The sequence below is a fragment of the Phyllobates terribilis genome, unplaced genomic scaffold (assembly GCF_046119375.1).
Source record: "Phyllobates terribilis strain yellow unplaced genomic scaffold, ASM4611937v1 Scaffold_81__1_contigs__length_6697587, whole genome shotgun sequence".
Classification (NCBI taxonomy): domain Eukaryota; kingdom Metazoa; phylum Chordata; class Amphibia; order Anura; family Dendrobatidae; genus Phyllobates; species Phyllobates terribilis.
Window position 1 is genome coordinate 2,311,972 of NW_027362841.1, and position 6,279 is coordinate 2,318,250.

Sequence of the window (6,279 nt, forward strand, 5' to 3'; positions counted from 1 at the left end):
CTTTCTAGTGGATTTGGTGAGGGTCGTGGCAGATCCTGCCCACGACCTCCGGTTCCTGGCTAAGGTGTGCTTTGGCCTCTGCCAGCTTGGGTTCCGGTACCCTGGTCCGCCAACCATTCACCCTTCTGTCCTTATTCTGGGATCTTGGGGTTCCTTCTTGTTTCCTCTCTGGGTCCTTCTGACTCCTCTCTCTCTCTCTCAGCAGACTCTGTTCTGGAGCTGGGCCCAGCCGGAGCCACAGCTCCCTGTCAGCCCTCCTGGCTGAGCTCCTCTGCTCTGCTCCTCAGGCTAAAGACTCTCACTGACTGACCCTGTTCTAAGATGGTGCCCACCTTATATACGCCCTCTATGTGTGAGCTCAGGTGACCAGCACCCAATGAGCTCCTATCTTTACCCAGACTACTCCCCCTATCTGCCCCTACACTACTGGGATGTTCCACCCCCCTCCCACTCCAGCCAGGGACAGACGCTGTCGTACCTGCACATATACTTGGTGGGAGTACCGTAGTTCTGTCCCCCGGAAATGGGATGTATGTAGTGCATGCAGCCTACTAGCTCAGTTCCACACTCCATCCTTACCCGGGAGTGGAATACCACACCTCTGGCTTGAGGTGTAATACCCCTGTAGCAGCCGAGTCCTCAGGGTGCTACATATACATGGAATGGGAGGGGGGAGGGATAGAGCATATATACATGGAATGGGAGGGGGAGGGAAAGAGCATATATACATGGAATGGGAGGGGAGGGAAAGAGCATATATACATGGAATGGGAGGGGGGAGGGATAGAGCATATATACATGGAATAGGAGGGGAGGGAAAGAGCATATATACATGGAATGGGAGGGGGGAGGGAAAGAGCATATATACATGGAATGGGAGGGGGGAGGGAAAGAGCATATATACATGGAATGGGAGGGGGAGGGAAAGAGCATATATACATGGAATGGGAGGGGGGAAGGAAAGAGCATATATACATGGAATGGGGGGAAAGAGCATATATACATGGAATGGGAGGGGGGAGGGAAAGAGCATATATACATGGAATGGGAGGGGGGAGGGAAAGAGCATATATACAGTACAGACCAAAAGTCTGGACACACCTTCTCATTAAAAGATTTTTCTGTATTTTCATGACTATGAAAATTGTACATTCACACTGAAGGCATCAAAACTATGAATTAACACATGTGGAATTATAAACTTAACAAAAAAGTGTGAAACAACTGAAAATATGTCTTATATTCTAGGTTCTTCAAAGTAGCCACGTTTTGCTTTGATGACTGCTTTGCACACTCTTGGCATTCTCTTGATGAGCTTCAAGAGGTAGTCACCGGAAATGGTTTTCACTTCACAGGTGTGCCCTGTCAGGTTTAATAAGTGGGATTTCTTGCCTTATAAATGGGGTTGGGATCATCAGTTGTGTTGTGCAGAAGTCTGGTGGATACACAGCTGATAGTCCTACTGAATAGACTGTTAGAATTTGTATTTTGGAAAGAAAAAAGCAGCTAAGTAAAGAAAAACAAGTGGCCATCATTACTTTAAGAAATGAAGGTCAGGCAGTCTGAAAAATTGGGAAAACTTTGAAAGTGTCCCCAAGTGCAGTTGCAAAAACCATCAAGCGCTACAAAGAAACTGGCTCACATGAGGACCGCCCCAGGAAAGGAAGACCAAGAGTCACCTCTACTTCTGAGGATAAGTTTATCCGAGTCACCAGCCTCAGAAATCGCAGGTTGACAGCAGCTCAGATTAGAGACCAGGTCAATGCCACACAGAGTTCTAGCAGCAGACACATCTCTACAACAACTGTTAAGAGGAGACTTTGTGCAGCAGGCCTTCATGGTAAAATAGCTGCTAGGAAACCACTGCTAAGGACAGGCAACAAGCAGAAGAGACTTGTTTGAGCTAAAGAACACAAGGAATGGACATTAGACCAGTGGAAATCTGTGCTTTGGTCTGAGAGTCCAAATTTGAGATCTTTGGTTCCAACCACCGTGTCTTTGTGCGATGCAGAAAAGGTGAATGGATGGACTCTACATGCCTGGTCCCCACCGTGAAGAATGGAGGAGGAGGTGTGATGGTGTGGGGCTGCTTTGCTGGTTACACTGTTGGGGATTTATTCAAAATTGAAGGCATACTGAACCACCATGGCTACCACAGCGTCTTGCAGCGGCATGCTATTCCAACCGGTTTGCGTTTAGTTGGACCATCATTTATTTTTTAACAGGACAATCATGGGCGGACCTATCGCCCGTGCAGCCGGTTCATTGAACGGGGGCCCCCGAGGGAGAGGGGGCCCCTCCAGCTTCCAGCAGGGCCGCCATCAGAGCATGACTGCCCTGACACCAACAAGGGGCCCAGCCAGTCGGGGCCCCCTCGGGGCCCCCCTCTTGTGCGTCTCCTCATGGGGCCCCCCCCGCCATCACATGACCGGAAATGTCCCTGTGCTCAGCATGGGCCCCCGGCCCCATGCTGAGCACAGGGACATCTCCGGTCATGTGACGGCGCCGGCACAATACTTACCCCTCCCCGTGCCTCCGCAGCGTCTTACGCGTCCTCTGACTGTGATGTCTCAGGTCAGAGGGCGCGGTGATGTCTTTACACCGCGCGCGCTCTCTCCTGACCTGTCACAGTGCAGAGCGGGAAGACGCGGGCAACGCTGGAGTCCGGAGCAGCGCCAGCAGCAGGTAAGAAGTGAGGTGAGTATTGTTTTTTTTATTTTTTTCATGTATGGGGGCATGGGGCATTATATGGTGGGGAGAGAGAGGGTGTGACATCCTGCATGGGGCATTATATGGGGGGGTGATATCCTGCATGGAGCATTATATGGAGGGAGAGGTGACATCCTGCATGGGGCATTATATGGGGGGTAGAGGTGACATCCTGCATGGGGTATTATATGGGGGAGGTGACATCCTGCATGGGGCATTATATGGGGGGGTGACATCCTGCATGGGGCATTATATGGGGGGGTGATATCCTGCATGGGGCATTATATGGGGGGTGACATCCTGCATGGGGCATTATATGGGGGGAGAGGTGACATCCTGCATGGGGCATTATATGGGGGGTAGAGGTGACATCCTGCATGGGGCATTATATGGGGGTAGAGGTGACATCCTGCATGGAGCATTATATGGGGGGTAGAGGTGACATCCTTCATGGGGTATTATATGGGGGGTAGAGGTGACATCCTGCATGGGGCATTATATGGGGGGGTGACATCCTGCATGGGGCATTTTATGGGTGGTAGAGGTGACATCCTGCATAGGGCATTAAAAGGGGGGTGTCATCCTATATGAAGCATTATAAGGGGGGAACAGCCTGCATGAAGCGTTACATGGGGGCCAATATTCTGTATGGAGTGTTATATGGGGGTCAGTATTCTGCATGGAGCGTTATATGGGGGACAGTATCCTGTATGGAGCGTTATATGGGGACCAGTATCCTGTATGGAGCATTATATGGGGACCAGTATCCTGTATGGAGCATTATAAGGGGGTCAGTATCCTGTATGGAGCATTATATGGGGCCCATAATACTGTATGGAGGACTATACTGTCCGGTCTGCACTGTGCGCTGTGAGGATTCGCCGGCTTCTGAGCTATTGTAGAATTTACAATAGATATCGCTCATGTAATGTAGTAAGTGAAATCCTTGGCCTTGTACTATACATATATATTTATCTGTGGTATCTGAGCATCATGAATCATGGTATGTGTTAAAGGGGCCACTGAAACTCTGTCGCCCAGGGCCCACAAAAATCTGGAGCCGGCCCTGGGGGTAAGTATAACAAGTTTTATTTTTTTTAAATACAATTAATTAACTAGGAGTGGGGGGAATCAGAGATGCACGAGGGGATGAGAGATGCACGGGGAGGGGGGGGGCCTTCATGCCCCCTATGAAGGGCAGGGGGGGGCCCCCAAAAAGTTCTTGCACAGGGGCCCACTACAGTCTGTGTCCGCCCCTGGGTGGAGTCACTGTGTACATTCATTACATTACTGATCCTGAGTTACATCCTGTATTACACTCCAGAGCTGCACTCACTATTCTGCTGGTGCAGTCACTGTGTACATACATTACATTACTGATCCTGAGTTACATCCTGTATTATAATCCAGAGCTGCACTCACTATTCTGCTGGTGTAGTCACTGTGTACATACATTACATTACTGATCTTGTACAGATCATGAGTTACATCCTGTATTATACTCCAGAGCTGAACTCACTATTGTGCTGGTGCAGTCACTGTGTACATACATTACATTACTGTTCCTGTACTGATCATGAGTTACATCCTGTATTATACTCCAGAGCTGCACTCACTTTTCTGCTGGTGCTGTCACTGTGTACATATATTACATTACTGATCCTGTACTGATCCTTAGTTACATCCTGTATTATACTCCAGAGCTGAACTCACTATTGTGCTGGTGCAGTCACTGTGTACATAAATTACATTACTGATCCTCTACTCATCCTCAGTTAATTCCTTTATTATACTCCAGAGATGCACTCACTATTCTGCTGGTGGAGTCACTGTGTACATACATTACATTACTGATCCTGAGTTCCATCCTGTATTATACTCCAGAGCTGCACTCACTATTCTGCTAGTGCAGTCACTGTGTACATACATTACATTACTGATCCTGAGTTCCATCCTGTATTATACTCCAGAGCTGCACTCACTATTCTGCTGGTGCAGTCACTGTGCACATACATTACATTACTGATCCGGTTCTGATCCTGAGTTACATCCTGTATTATACTCCAGAGCTGAACTCACTATTCTGCTGGTGCAGTCACTGTGTACATACATTACATTACTGATCCTGTACTGATCCTGAGTTACATCCTGTATTATACTCCAGAGCTGCACTCACTATTCTGCTGGTGCAGCCACTGTGTACATATATTACATTACTGATCCTGTACTGATCCTGAGTTACATCCTGTATTATACTCCAGAGCTGCACTCACTATTCTGCTAGTGCAGTCACTGTGTACATACATTACATTACTGATCCTGAGTTCCATCCTGTATTATACTCCAGAACTGCACTCACTATTCTGCTAGTGCAGTCGCTGTGTACATACATTACATTACTGATCCTGAGTTCCATCCTGTATTATACTCCAGAGCTGCACTCACTATTCTGCTGGTGGAGTCACTGTGCACATACATTACATTACTGATCCGGTTCAGATCCTGAGTTACATCCTGTATTATACTCCAGAGCTGCACTCACTATTCTGCTTGTGCAGTCTCTGTGTACATACATTACATTACTGATCCTGAGTTACATCCTGTATTATACTCCAGAGCTGCACTCACTATTCTACTGGTGCACCAATGTGTACATATATTACATTACTGATCCTGTACTGATCCTGAGTTACATCCCTTATTATACCCCAGAGCTGCACTCACTATTCTGCTAGTGCAGTCACTGTGTACATACATTACATTACTGATCCTGAGTTCCATCCTGTATTATACTCCAGAGCTGCACTCACTATTCTGCTGGTGCAGTCACTGTGTACATACATTACATTACTGATCCTGTACTGATCCTTAGTTACATCCTATATTATACTCCAGAGCTGCACTCACTATTCTGCTGGTGCAGTCACTGTGGCATACATTACATTACTGATCCTGAGTTACATCCTGTATTATAATCCTGAGCTGTACTCACTATTCTGCTGGTGCAGTCACTGTGTACATATATTACATTACTAATCTTGTACTTATCCTGACTTGCATCCTGTATTATACTCCAGAGCTGCACTCACTATTCTGCTTGTGCAGTCACTGTGCACATACATTACATTACTGATCCTCTACTGATCCTCAGTTGCATCCTGTATTATACTCCAGAGCTGCACTCACTATTCTGCTGGTGGAGTCACTGTGTACATACATTACATTACTGATCCTGCACTGATCCTGAGTTATATACTGTATTATACTCCAGAGCTGCTCTCACTATTCTGCTGGTGCAGTCACTGTGTACATACATTACATTACTGATCCTGAGTTACATCCTGTATTATACTCCAGAGCTGTACTCACTATTCTGCTGGTGCAGTCACTGTGTACATACATTACATTACTCATCCTGAGTTACATCTTGTATTATAATCCAGAGCTGCACTCACTATTCTGCTGGTGCAGTCACTGTGTACATACATTACATTATTGATCCTGTACTGATCCTGAGTTACATCCTGTATTATACTCCAGAGCAGCACTCACTATTCTGCTGGTTCAGTC